We start from the raw sequence: 15854 nt of genomic DNA on the forward strand, positions 1-15854 counted from the left end.
CAGGCTGAAACATCCTTACTGGACAGCCAGGCAGAAACATCCTTACTGGACAGCCAGGCAGAAACATTCTTACTAGACAGCCAGGCATAAACATCCTTACTGGACAACCAGGCAGAAACATCCTTACTGGACAGCCAGGCTGAAACATCCTTACTTGATAGCCAGGCAGAAACATCCGTACTGGGCAGACACATCCTTACTGGACAGCGAAACAGAAACATCCTTACTGGACAGCCAGGCATAAACATCCTTACTGGACAGCCAGGCATAAACATCCTTACTGGACAACCAGGCATAAACATCCTAACTGGACAGCCAGGCAGAAACATCCTTACTGGACAGCCAGGCAGGAACATCCTTACTGGACAGCCAGGCAGAAACATCCTTACTGGACAGCCAGGCAGAAACATCCTTACTGGACAACCAGGCATAAACATCCTTACTGGACAGCCAGGCATAAACATCCTTACTGGACAACCAGGCAGAAACATCCGTACTGGGCAGACACATCCTTACTGGACAGCGAAACAGAAACATCCTTACTGGACAGCCAGGCATAAACATCCTTACTGGACAGCCAGGCATAAACATCCTTATTGGACAGCCAGGCAGAAACATCCTTACTGGACAGTCAGGCATAAACATCCTTATTGGACAGGCAGACACATCCTTACTGGACAGCGAAACAGAAACATCCTTACTGGACAGCCAGGCATAAACATCCTTACTGGACAGCCAGGCATAAACATCCTTACTGGACAACCAGGCATAAACATCCTTACTGGACAGCCAGGCATAAACATCCTTACTGGACAGCAAAACGTAAACATCCTTACTGGACAGCCAGGCATAAACATCCTTACTGGACAGCCAGGCAGAAACATCCTTACTGGACAGCCAGGCATAAACATCCTTACTGGACAACCAGGCATAAACATCCTTACTGGACAGCCAGGCATAAACATCCTTACTGGACAGCAAAACAGAAACATCCTTACTGGACAGCCAGGCATAAACATCCTTACTGGACAGCCAGGCAGAAACATCCTTACTGGACAGCCAGGCATAAACATCCTTACTGGACAGCCAGGCTGAAACATCCTCACTTGATAGCCAGGCAGAAACATCCGTACTGGGCAGACACATCCTTACTGGACAGCGAAACAGAAACAACCTTACTGGACAGCCAGGCATAAATATCCTTACTGGACAACCAGGCAGAAACATCCTTACTGGACAGCCAGGCAGAAACATCCTTACTGGACATCCAGGCTGAAACATCATTTTGGACAGCCAGGCTGAAACATCCTTACTTGATAGCCAGGCAGAAACATCCGTACTGGGCAGACACATCCTTACTGGACAGCGAAACAGAAACATCCTTACTGGACAGCCAGGCATAAACATCCTTACTGGGCAGCCAGGCATAAACATCCTTACTGGACAACCAGGCATAAACATCCTTACTGGACAGCCAGGCAGAAACATCCTTACTGGACAGCCAGACAGAAACATCCTTACTGGACAGCCAGGCTGAAACATCCTTACTGGACAGCCAGGCAGAAACATCCTTACTGGACAGCCAGGCAGAAACATTCTTACTAGACAGCCAGGCATAAACATCCTTACTGGACAACCAGGCAGAAACATCCTTACTGGACAGCCAGGCTGAAACATCCTTACTTGATAGCCAGGCAGAAACATCCGTACTGGGCAGACACATCCTTACTGGACAGCGAAACAGAAACATCCTTACTGGACAGCCAGGCATAAACATCCTTACTGGACAGCCAGGCATAAACATCCTTACTGGACAACCAGGCATAAACATCCTAACTGGACAGCCAGGCAGAAACATCCTTACTGGACAGCCAGGCAGGAACATCCTTACTGGACAGCCAGGCAGAAACATCCTTACTGGACAGCCAGGCAGAAACATCCTTACTGGACAACCAGGCATAAACATCCTTACTGGACAGCCAGGCATAAACATCCTTACTGGACAACCAGGCAGAAACATCCGTACTGGGCAGACACATCCTTACTGGACAGCGAAACAGAAACATCCTTACTGGACAGCCAGGCATAAACATCCTTACTGGACAGCCAGGCATAAACATCCTTATTGGACAGCCAGGCAGAAACATCCTTACTGGACAGTCAGGCATAAACATCCTTATTGGACAGGCAGACACATCCTTACTGGACAGCGAAACAGAAACATCCTTACTGGACAGCCAGGCATAAACATCCTTACTGGACAGCCAGGCATAAACATCCTTACTGGACAACCAGGCATAAACATCCTTACTGGACAGCCAGGCATAAACATCCTTACTGGACAGCAAAACAGAAACATCCTTACTGGACAGCCAGGCATAAACATCCTTACTGGACAGCCAGGCAGAAACATCCTTACTGGACAGCCAGGCATAAACATCCTTACTGGACAGCCAGGCTGAAACATCCTTACTTGATAGCCAGGCAGAAACATCCGTACTGGGCAGACACATCCTTACTGGACAGCGAAACAGAAACATCCTTACTGGACAGCCAGGCATAAACATCCTTACTGGGCAGCCAGGCATAAACATCCTTACTGGACAACCAGGCATAAACATCCTTACTGGATAGCCAGGCAGAAACATCCTTACTGGACAGCCAGACAGAAACATCCTTACTGGACAGCCAGGCTGAAACATCCTTACTGGACAGCCAGGCAGAAACATCCTTACTGGACAGCCAGGCAGAAACATTCTTACTAGACAGCCAGGCATAAACATCCTTACTGGACAACCAGGCAGAAACATCCTTACTGGACAGCCAGGCTGAAACATCCTTACTTGATAGCCAGGCAGAAACATCCGTACTGGGCAGACACATCCTTACTGGACAGCGAAACAGAAACATCCTTACTGGACAGCCAGGCATAAACATCCTTACTGGACAGCCAGGCATAAACATCCTTACTGGACAACCAGGCATAAACATCCTAACTGGACAGCCAGGCAGAAACATCCTTACTGGACAGCCAGGCAGGAACATCCTTACTGGACAGCCAGGCAGAAACATCCTTACTGGACAGCCAGGCAGAAACATCCTTACTGGACAACCAGGCATAAACATCCTTACTGGACAGCCAGGCATAAACATCCTTACTGGACAACCAGGCAGAAACATCCGTACTGGGCAGACACATCCTTACTGGACAGCGAAACAGAAACATCCTTACTGGACAGCCAGGCATAAACATCCTTACTGGACAGCCAGGCATAAACATCCTTATTGGACAGCCAGGCAGAAACATCCTTACTGGACAGTCAGGCATAAACATCCTTATTGGACAGGCAGACACATCCTTACTGGACAGCGAAACAGAAACATCCTTACTGGACAGCCAGGCATAAACATCCTTACTGGACAGCCAGGCATAAACATCCTTACTGGACAACCAGGCATAAACATCCTTACTGGACAGCCAGGCATAAACATCCTTACTGGACAGCAAAACAGAAACATCCTTACTGGACAGCCAGGCATAAACATCCTTACTGGACAGCCAGGCAGAAACATCCTTACTGGACAGCCAGGCATAAACATCCTTACTGGACAGCCAGGCATAAACATCCTTACTGGACAACCAGGCAGAAATATCCTTACTGGACAACCAGGCAGAAACATCCTTACTGGACAACCAGGCAGAAACATCCTTACTGGACAGCCAGGCAGAAACATCCTTACTGGACAGCCAGGCAGAAACATCCTTACTGGACAGCCAGGCAGAAACATCCTTACTGGACAGCCAGGCAGAAACATCCTTACTGGACAGCCAGGCAGAAACATCCTTACTGGACAGCCAGACAGAAACATCCTTACTGGACATCCAGGCTGAAACATCCTTTTGGACAGCCAGGCTGAAACATCCTTACTTGATAGCCAGGCAGAAACATCCGTACTGGGCAGACACATCCTTACTGGACAGCAAAACAGAAACATCTTTACTGGACAGCCAGGCATAAACATCCTTACTGGACAGCCAGGCATAAACATCCTTACTGGACAGCCAGGCATAAACATCCTTACTGGACAGCCAGGCATAAACATCCTTACTGGACAGCCAGGCATAAACATCCTTACTGGACAGCCAGGCATAAACATCCTTACTGGACAACCAGGCAGAAATATCCTTACTGGACAACCAGGCAGAAACATCCTTACTGGACAACCAGGCAGAAACATCCTTACTGGACAGCCAGGCAGAAACATCCTTACTGGACATCCTAGCTGAAACATCCTTACTGGACAACCAGGCAGAAACATCCTTACTGGACAGCCAGGCAGAAACATCCTTACTGGACAGCCAGGCAGAATCCCCTGGGGGTTTCTAGGACCACAACCACTCCATCAAACCGCTGTAAGTTTCCATGCTCCTAATTTACCCATGGCTTGAAAGGGGGTGGGGGGGTTATCTGACCATTCTTGGCTCTTTCCAGTTGGCTAAATTCAAGTTTATACTGCTACTATTGTAGGGTCAAATACTATCAAGACCCCAACTGATGCATTGTATGTGTGTCCCTCTGTGACTGTGCAAAACAGAACAGTCAGTCACAGAATTAGCATCATAAAGATGTATAAAACAATCTTTAAGAAATACCAGTTTACATACTGCAGCACAAATCCACTGATTAAAAGAGAGAGGAAGAGAGACAAATTGGCTGACAGAATCAACCGTCATTTGAGTCATTGGAGCATAATTTGCCCTAATTAGAGATTTGCTCGTTAGTAGTCACGGGAGACAATGTCAACCGCAATGGGTCTGTCACTGTGCATCAGACAACAAGGCGAGGCCTAGAGAGCGGGATTTTGGAGGAACGTTGAGATGAAAGAGGAGGAGGAAGAGGAGAGGGAAGAAGGCTCTGGAATAGGATGAGGAAGAAGGGATGAGATGAAGTGGGAGGAGAAGAAGGAGAAGTAGGAGGTGGAGAGCAGAATGTTTGTTTGCATGCGTCCAACCACATACACCACACACCAACACTGAAGGCCAAATCCTTGAGTTACCCTGGATGACCCTGTATGAGTGACTATGTGTCTAACCTGAGAAGCACAAATGTTTCGCATCAGTCAACATTTAAGTGAGTGTGACATTTTCCAGGAAGTTCCATTTCGAGTTACTGTATCATAGATTGCATATAACCTTTAGGATGACTCAAATTGCAAACACTTTCACGGCTCCAATGCGTTTACAATTTCTCATTGCATTTTCCATGCTCCATTTGCATCATAGACTACTGGGGTTTTCTAGCATGAAACAGTGCTAGAAAATCAAACTGATTGTGTTTGATTATGCCAGATGGTCAGAATAGCTTTCTATTGTGAGATTTCAGGATGAGCCAGCCAGATGAGCATGCAGCCTAATGCACTGTATTGCAGGGTAAATATCAGTCTCTTTTGAAGAACATGATGACTCCTTCATGACTCAGTACTCCTTTTGTGTTGTAATAGATTGGCATGGACAAAACAGCCACGTGATATGTTCTCTAGGTGGTGAAAGTCTTCCTCCCCCCTTCCTTTCTCCACCCCTAAATCACTACCTCATCCAGAACACTCTTTTCATTAGCAAAAGAGACGTTTTGGTTGAAGTGTGCCGCTCTTCATGTCTGTGCAGACCCACCCAAAACCCTTAGCCCCATTACACACATGCACGCCTCGCCCCTCTTTATTTTTCAGACTCTTTATTTGTGAAAGGAACCTGCTCAAACATCTCTCTGCAGGAGTAACAGCCGTCACTAAGCCACCATGGCCCTCTCAGCACCTTATAGGGGCCCAACTCTCCTCTCTGTCTACATCCCTCTATCCTCCAAACCCTCTGTGTCTTCTGTCTATCTCCCTTTCTGTCTCTGTCTATTCTTCTGTCTATCTATCAATCTTCTTTCTATTCCTAACTCTTCTCTTCTGCAAAGAGAGAGACAGTGAGACAGAGGGGCAGAGAGAGACAGGGGGAGAGGGGCAGAGCAAGAGAGAGACAGAGAGACAGAGAGACAGAGAGACAGAGAGAGAGGCAGAGGGAGGGATAAGGACTCCCCTTCCGTTCATCCATTGTTGGTCTCCAAAGCAGGCAGCACGTGCTCTCAGCCCTCTAATCTGCACTGTTCAGGTCTGGGGCAGCTGCTACAGACGCTGCCAGACACCCAGCTGTCCTTACACACACACACGCACAACACAACACATAACACAACACAACATACACACACCCCTCCACCACCTCATCCTATCAATGAGGGACAATGGAGGCAGGACAGGGGTCGAGAGAGGAGGGGCTGTTGGAGTGTGCCGGGGGTGGTGGGGGGGTTCATTTCACAGTCAGTAAAGTGGTTTTATGTTAACTGAGTTTCAGCAACAGTTGGCAGCACGTGTCTCAATGATACGCTTCCCTCTGTTATTGTTCACCAGACGGGGTTTGAGGTCACCGGGCGACATGGACACCATGAAACAAACACACCATCACATACACATTCACATACACATATATATACACACACGCACACACACACAGACATATCCACTCGTGCATTTACACACATGCGCATGCGTGCCTTGACATTATCAATCACATTTACACTCAGAATAATTTTGAAAGCAGTATTTGGGTGTTTTGAAGAAAGATACACATTTTGGAAGTGGTAAAGTACGCTCACCATTCTAACTATAAGGTACACAATAACACTCACTCCTCTCTTTCTCTTAATCCCTCTCTCTCTGTCTGGTCACATACTCATGCTGCAACAGCAAAGAAATCCTCTCTGATTGGCTAGCTCTTTCCGCTGTTCGCTATCTCAGATTGGCTCAAAGCGTGCTGTGCCTCAATCTCTAGCTGCCTAGGTCTGTTGCTGGCTCCGTCATTGGTTAGCTCTATTGCTCTCTTATTGGCTTAACTTCCAATAGGCTGTGTCTGTGATTGGTTATTTAGTTTTGTCTCTGGTAGAGTGTGTATATTCTGAATAGTAGAGGAGCTGAATACTAAGTCCTGCACACAACAGCAGCTATGGAGACTGGAAGAGTGGCTGATGAAAGTGTGAGCGTGTGTTTGTGTGCTGTGGGCTTATGGCTGATTGTGTGGTTGTGTGAGTGTGTGGTTGTGTGTGGTTGTGTGTAAAATATCAGAATTGGGCTGCCTGTGTAAACGCAACCTTTGAGATGCTCAATGCCTCTGTATCCCAGCCAGTTGTGTCTCCTTGGCTGCGTTGGTCTTTTGACCCATCACATCAGGTCTTTTCATATCAGATCTTTTTCAGAGCTGATATGATTTGTCAAAAGGCCAATTGGTGGAATTGGGCTGCCTGTGTAAACTCAGCCTGTGTGTGTGCGTTAATTTGTGTGTGTGTGTGTGTGTGTGCGTGTGCATGCACGTGTGTGTGTATGTCTCTTTGTAGGGGGCACATCTCTGGTTGAGGTCTCTTTAAGAACAGGAGCATGTTAAGCATTGAGACATCGGATGTGGCTGCCCCAGGCTCCAGACAGACTGACAGACACACTCCAGTTGGAGACAGAAACCCAAATCCATCTGGAATACTTACATAGATAGTCAGTCATGAATTGTGACTGGGTGGTGATGGGGGTGTTCAGGAGATGTGGTACAAACGATGGAGGGGGAGCAATTTCATTGGGTTGCGGTGAGTGAGTTGAAGAGTGAATATGCAATGAGTGTGTCGGGGGGTTAGTGAGGGTGTCAGACGGTTGGTGAGGGTGTCAGGAGGTTGGTGGGGTTGTCAGGAGATTGGTGAGGGTGTCACGTGGTTGGTGAGGGTGTCAGGAGGTTGGTGAGGGTGTCAGGAGGTTGGTGGGGGTGTCAGGAGATTGGTGCGGGTGTCAGGTAGTTGACAGTGGTGTCAGGGGGTTGATGAGGGTGTCAGGAGGTTGGTGGGGGTGTCAGGGGGTTGTTGAAGGTATCTGGAGGTTGGTGGGGGAGTCAGGGGGTAGGTTGTGAGGGTGTCAGGAGGTTGATGGGGGTATTTGGGGGTTGGTGGGGATGTCAGGAGGTTGGTGGAGGTGTCCGGGAGTTGGTGGGGGTCTCTGGGGGTTGTTGAGGGTATCAGGAGTTTGGTGGGGGTCTATGGGGTTTGTTGGGGGTGTCAAGAGGTTGGTGGGGGTGTCAATAGGTTGGTGAAGGTGTCATGGAGATTGGTGGGGGTGTCTTGGGGTTGGTGGGGGTATCAGGAGTTTGGTGGGGGTGTCTGGGGGTTGTTAGGGGTGTCTGGGGGTTGGTGAGGGTGTCAAGGCATTGGTGGGTTTGTCAGGAGGTTGGTGAGGGCTTGGGCCGCCTCCCTGGCTGAATGGTGCATGGATAGATGGAGAGATTTTGAGAAGGGTAAAGAGAAAGAGACATAATATATGAAAGCAAGAAAGAGAGAGAGAGGGAGATAGGTCAGGGGCAGGTCAGAAGGTCAGAAGCCAATTTGCCCTGACCATTTCACTAAAGGAGTCTTTGTCCTGTTAGACCTATCCATTCAGCCACATGGGCACACACACATACACAAACTACACATTTAATCCAAGTACACATACTGATCATCATAAATAAGCATCACACTGCCCATCTACACACACACACACACACACACACACACACACACACACACATGCACAGACTCACACACATTTTTTTCTCTGTTCCTTTGTGTGGTTCAGCAGATGGAGAGGAGTAGAGTGTGGTTGCTGGGTAGACTAAGTAGCCCAGGAGTCACTCAGCTAGTGGTTACTTTTTTGTTTCAGAGGACTGTCAGAGGACAGAGAGCCAAACCAAGCTGCAAACTTACTTATTAGATTACTACTGCCCTCTCTTTTTTACGCTCCTTCTGCTGTTTCTCTCTCTCTCTGTCAGGCACACATCGAAGTAAGTTAGGGCCAAATTACAAGAGAGAGAGAAAGAGAGAGAGAGAGAGAGAGAGAGAGAAAGACTGAGCAAGAGAGAGAGAGAGAGAGAGAGAGAGCAGCAAGATTTGTGACCTGTTGCCACGAGAAAAGGGCAACCAGTGAAGAACAAACACCATTGTAAATACAACCCATATTTATGCTTATTTATTTTATCTTGTGTCCTTTAACCATTTGTACATTGTTAAAACACTGTATATATATAATATGACATTTGTAATGTCTTTATTGTTTTGAAACTTCTTTCAACTTGTTTTGAATGTGTTTACTGTTCATTTGTATTGTTTATTTCACTTTATATATTCACTTTATATATTATCTACCTCACTTGCTTTGGCAATGTTAACACATGTTTCCCATGCCAATAAAACCCTTGAATTGAATTGAATTGAGAGAGAGAGAGAGAGAGAGAGAGAGAGAGAGCGATAGAGAGAGAGAGTGAAAGATGTGAACGAGCTGAGAGACAAGGAAAGAAGGGCCTTCTATGCCATCAAAAGGAACATAAAATTTGCTAAAAATACTTGAATCAGTTATAGAACCCATTGCCCTTTATGGTTGTGAGGTCTGGGGTCCGATCACCAACCAATAATTCACTAAATGGGACAAACACCAATTTGAGAATGCACGCAGAATTCTGCAAAAAATCACCCGTGTCCAATGTAAAACACCGAATAATGCATGCAGAGCAGAATTAGGCCGATACCCTCTAATTATCAAAATCCAGAAAATAACTGTAATATTCTACAACCACCTAAAAGGAGGCGAATCCCAAACCTTCCATAACAAAGCCATCACCTACAGAGAGATGAACTTGAAGAAGAGTCCCCTAGCAAGCTGGTCCTGGGGCTCTGTTCACAAACACAAACAGACGCCAGGACAGCAGCACAATTAGACCCAACCAAATCATCAGAAAAAAAATAAAAATTGCTTGACACATTGGAAAGAATTGACAAAATAACTGAGCAAACTAGAATGCTAGTTGGCCCTAGCCAGAGAGTACACCATGGCAGAATACCTGACCACTGTGACTGACCCAAACTAAAGAATAGCTTTGACTATGTATAGATTCAGTGAGCATAGCCTTGCTATTGAGAAAGGCCGCCGTAGGCAGACCTAGCTCTCAAGTGAAGACAGGCTATGTGCACACTGCCCACAAAATGAGGTGGAAACTGAGCTGCGCTTCCTAACCTCCTGCCAAATGTATGACCATATTAGAGACACATATTTCCCTGAGATTACACAGATCCACAAAGAATTTGAAAACAAACCCAATTTTGATGAACTCCCATATCTACTGGGTGAAATACCACAGTGTGCCATCACAGCAGCAAGATTTGTGAGCTGTTGCCAGAAGAAAAGGGCAACCAGTGAAGAACAAAGACCATTGTAAATACAACCCATATGTTTATTTATGTTCCCTTTTGTACTTTTACTATTTGCAGATCATTACAACACTATATATAGACATATGACATTTGAAATGTCTTTATTTTTGTGTAATAGTGTAATATTTATAGTACATTTTTATTGTGTATTTCATTTTTGTTAATTCTACTTCACTTGCTTTGGCATTGTTAATATATGTTTCATGCCAATAAAATCCTTGAATTGAATTCAATTGAGAGGAGACAGTGCATGGGGCATAGAGAGACAAGACAAAACAATTGGCATTGATTGACAGCAACATTTGGAGAAAGGCAAAATCCATAAAGACGTGCTGACAAACACACAGACACACACACACAGTACATGCTGTAGTTGCACATACTCTCAAACTATCTGCAGCTGCATCCTGTGTGGCTGAAACCACAGGGCTCTCCTGTCACACACACACATATACACACACATACAGATATATTCACACACTGCATGTTTACACTTGTTAAGAAAGCTGAAAAACACAACCAAGACAACTGCCATGAAGTCTTCTCAAAACGTAAACACAGAGCAGACACACCAACAGACACAAAGTTCTTATAACGAAGTCTGTGTGTAGCTGGTGTATAGGAGTCATGCGCAGGACAGCAGGTATGAGTAAATAAATGTATTTACTCAACATAATAAATGCAATACAAAAACAGAGCCCACAATAACGGACCTTCCTACATAGAAACAATCACTCACAAACAAACATGGGGGAACAGAGGGTTAAGTAATGAACAGGTAATTGGGGGATTGAAATCAGGTGTGTAAGACAAAGACAAAACAAATGGAAAATGAAAAGTGGATCGGCGATGGCTAGAAGGCCAGTGACGTCGACGGCCGAACGCATGTGTGCACCTGACCCCAGCAGAAACTAAAGAATGTATAGAAAAGTACACAATTGTCAGAAAATGTCAGAAAATACCATTCTGTATGACGTTTACCAGAGCGTTCTGGAGTAAAGCTGGAGCTGTTTTGTTAAAAGTCCATTTTGTCCTATGCCAAATCGTAGTGATGAAGAGAATTTAGAACACGTTTTATTGAACTACTCCAGAACTAAAGAAATATGGGACCTGATGAGAAGTATTGATTTTGATGTATGTATAAATCAGTCTTTTACTGTGTTTTTGATACTCACATGTTTTTGATACTCACATGGATGACAATACTAAAGATCTATGGTGGATAATAATATGCATTGGGAACCATAAGATTTGGAAGACAAGATGTAATATGACGATAAAACAATACCTTATTTGTAAACAAATCAAAACGGAATAAAAACAAAAGAAAGTTGACCTACAAAAACTTCCATGGACACTATTAAATATGTGACTGACTGGCTCAATTCAGTACTATGTAGCAACATTTGAAATTGTGTTTTGTACATTGGATAAAAGTAGATGTTTTTTCAATGTTTTTTGCCAGGTCGCAATTGTAAATGAGAACTTGTTCTCAACTTGCCTACCTGGTTAAATAAAGGTGAAATAAATAAATACACTACAGTTCTGTAATGCTGCTTTTGAGAAAATGCAGATGAATATTTTGCTACACCTACTGGAGAGCTCTTCTTTGTCTACACCCATTCAGCATTGTTCACAAGCCTTAGCCCCACCCATCTCTTTAAAGATTCACATGTGAGGACATGTGCTAAACAGAGTGAGTACTGTAGTGTACTAAACAACCAGATATATCAAGATTAAAGGTTGGTTTATACTACGTCTATCAAGATGTCTGAATCCAGGTGTCCCAGTTACATCATGAACATTCTATTGTCATTAATCTTGTATAAACACAAAAAACATGAACACAACACTTTCTAAACAAAGATTTGCATTTGTTTCTAGCTTGCTAGTTAGCTAGCTAACTTTAAGTTAGCTGACTAGCCAGTTCAAATAATAACCATTTCATATAGCTGACAGCATCTTAACGTTAGCTCATTTGTATGGATTATTACAGGAAAAGAAACTCACAACAATATAATTATTTACAAGTTAAAGGCAAGCTAATTACAGAAAATGGCTTACGGTTGTGAGTGTGATGAAATAAAAGCAGGGCATTCTACTGGAGAATTTTAGAACTTGGACACTGTCACGTTCGCATGAAGGATAGGGAGCCAGACGCAGGAATGCGTAATAGTTTTTTTTATTAAGCACAAATTATTGCGTGCCGTGTAAAGACATGGGAGTAAATAACACTAGCGCACAATGATTATCACTCAGGACAAGACCCGTAATCATCTGCACAATCCACAAGGGCACGAAAGCCCAAAACACACAGCACAGGTACTCACACGCACCAACGGACATAGTAACAATAATCGACCCCCCATTGGAAACCAAAGGGCACATATATACGAATACAATCAGTGGGAATAGGGGCCAGGTGTGTGTAATGAAAGTTCTGGAGGCATCCGTGACAGACACTGTCTCGTTGGCCTAACGTTATATTCTCGTTGGCCTAACGTCATGTTATTCTTCACATTACCGTCTCTGGTAAACACACTATATCATATAAAATCAAAGTTGTCACATGCACAGGATACAGAAGGTGTAAACGATACAGTGAAATTATTAGTGGAGTATTTTTAGACATGAAGCTAGCTAGCTATCTAAAAAAATTACTATAATACCAATTCATAATGTTACTAGACTGCATGAATCTAGAGTAAGCTAAAGCTAACCAACTAGATTCAATATTAGCTAGCTAGCTGACATTGGGCTAAACTAGCAATGCAAATGGCTCTGAGATACAAATAATATTACTACACAAGATCATACACATAATGTTAGCTAGCGAGCCAGCCAGCCAGCTAATGTTAGCTAGCTAGCTAACAGTACGCTTTAATTTGCAATGTAAATGACTTTCTGACAAAAATAGAAACTTACAATAACTGAAAATGTAGCTAGCTAGATTATCTTACCCGTATACATGCTTTTCTCTCTCTGTCATGGATGCCACAGCTGCTCTTAGTTTGAAGATGTAATCCGGAGACAGGTGTTTTTTGCAGTTCTTCATAATATCTTTCAAAGAAACCGCGTTAGAAAGCCGCATTACCTACACATACTGAGCAGCTTATGTTATAGACAGAAGCGTCCTACATAGCAGACTAATCCAAACTCATCTCTCGGCATCCCCAACCCACCCATGATCTCAGCCAATCATGGCTAGTGTGAAGGTTCCTGACTTTCTCCGTGGCTAAACCAACTCGTAATTTATATTTGTATTTACAGATGGCATACACGTTTGTTATTAAGGAAAAGGAAAGTTAAAATGTTACAGAAGACATTTACGCTCAAATGCCTCTCCTGTGAAGTAGTGATGCGCAACATATGCCTAGTTTCCTGAAACTGAGAAAAATTATAAATGCAACATGCAACAATTCCAATTATTTAACTGAGTTACAGTTCCTACTGTATATAAGGAAATCAGTCAATTAAAATAAATAAATTAAGCCCTAATCTATATATTTCACGACTGGGAATACAGATATGCATCTGTTGCTTACAGATACCTTAAAAACGTAGTGGCGTAGATCAGAAAACCAGTCAGTGTCTGGTGTGTCCACCATTTGACACATCTCCTTCGCATAGAGTTGATCAGGCTGTTGATTGTGGCCTGTGGAATGTTGTTCCAGTCCTGTTCAATGGCTGTGCGAAGTTGTTGGATATTGACGGGAACTGGAACACGAACACGAGAGCTCACATTTAGAGGGAGGCCCCATGCCACATGACCTTGTGTTGCAGAGAGATGAAAAGTCAATAGTGGTCATGCGTCAGTTGAGGTATGCAGGAGATGCACACACACACACTCTCTCCCACACGACCACTAACGTCACATCTTCTCCAGACTGCCCAATGCTTTTGCCATTGACAGGACATTCTGGCTCCATAGGCCATGCAAGTCATTGTTGTGTTAAACACCAGTGCATTAGATAAACACAATCATAACAGTGCTCAAAATACCCACACACTTTGGGACACCTATCCAATTGTGCAAGACCATTTTGAGCCAATCGCATCTCTGTTACCAACAGCAAACAACCAGTGTTTGAGCTTGTCAGAGCCTGATTCTGTGATCTGATTGGCTGCTACCACTTCAGCCCCTCCCCCTCTCTATCCTTCCCGACAGATTAAGTAACACCATCAAAACAAAAAGAGCTTATTTTGTTTTTCATTAGCAGCAGAGAAACCATAAACACTGGGCTTGTTTTGCTTGAACTAGCTGTGCTATATGAAGGCGAGAGAGAGAGAGAGAGAGAGAGAGAGAGAGAGAGAGAGAGAGAGAGAGAGAGAGAGAGAGAGAGAGAGAGAGAGAGAGAGAGAGAATAAGATGAAGCACTGTTGCTAGGGACACCTTGGTGTGTTACTAGGGCAAATGTGATGTGTTGCTATGGAAAAAGCACATGTGTAACCAAGACAATTGCAATTGCATCATTTCCTCCAAAAACCTGAAAAACATTTCTCCCATACTTTACCCTATAAGCAAAACCCAAATGTTATCCTCAGTTTATCTTTTGGGGGATAATGGAATTCTAAATGTTTCACACGTCTTCATGCAGACTCTTAAACACTTTGTTATTAAGTCATGCATGGGAGAAAATTATCAAATAAAAACACTTATTCTATGTATCTTGATATTGTCTTTGGCGCCAACACTAGTTAACTGTTTTTGTTAAATGTCACTGTGCACATGCTCGTGGTGATAACTGTAGTCCACTGTTCTCCGTTCAGGAGGGAAGAAAGGGAAGAAGTGTGTGAGTATGAACACAGCTGTTTGCTTGTCCTCTCACAGTACTATGTGTTAGTCCACGGACTGTTCTGAAAGTTGATTGACTTGTAGAGATGATGTTGTTCACATGGCAAGTGGGGCCTAGCATCATTAATGTAATCATGTAACCATGGTTCAGGAGGGAATGTTTTCACCTTTTTGGTTATCTTCTAAAGATCATACACCCTTCCACACTTGGTTACACAATATGTGATGGCCCAGTGTTACATCAATCTATTTTGCATGCTTTCACAGTCCACTCTTGTCACACTCTTGATGAAAAATAAGCTGTTTGTGTGAGGAGCCAGTGCATCATCGCTCCCCTAATTCCCTACAGCAGGGATGGGCAACTCCAGTCCTCGGGGGCGGAGTGGTGTCACACTTTTTCCCCCATCCCTAGTTAATACACCTGATGAAACAAACTGCATTCTAACCTGAATATCGTGATTAGTTGATTGTTGGTGTCAGATGTGTTAGGTGGGGCTGGGGCAAAAGTGTGACACCAACCAGGCCCTAGAGGACTGGAATTGCCCATCCCTGGACTACAGTGTCAGCTGAAATTATATTTTAGGAATGCCCATCTATGTGGTAGGCCTACCGTTAGTAAAACACAAAAAAAAACTAAGATGGCCGGTCCGGACAGGACCAAAAAAAGACATCCAAAAGACATCTGTGTTGATACGTCCTTACTGGGGTGGAGCCAACCATGTTGGCCCGCGTGGTAAGCCCACTGT

Source organism: Oncorhynchus kisutch, linkage group LG8 (assembly GCF_002021735.2).
Source record: "Oncorhynchus kisutch isolate 150728-3 linkage group LG8, Okis_V2, whole genome shotgun sequence".
Classification (NCBI taxonomy): Eukaryota; Metazoa; Chordata; class Actinopteri; order Salmoniformes; family Salmonidae; genus Oncorhynchus; species Oncorhynchus kisutch.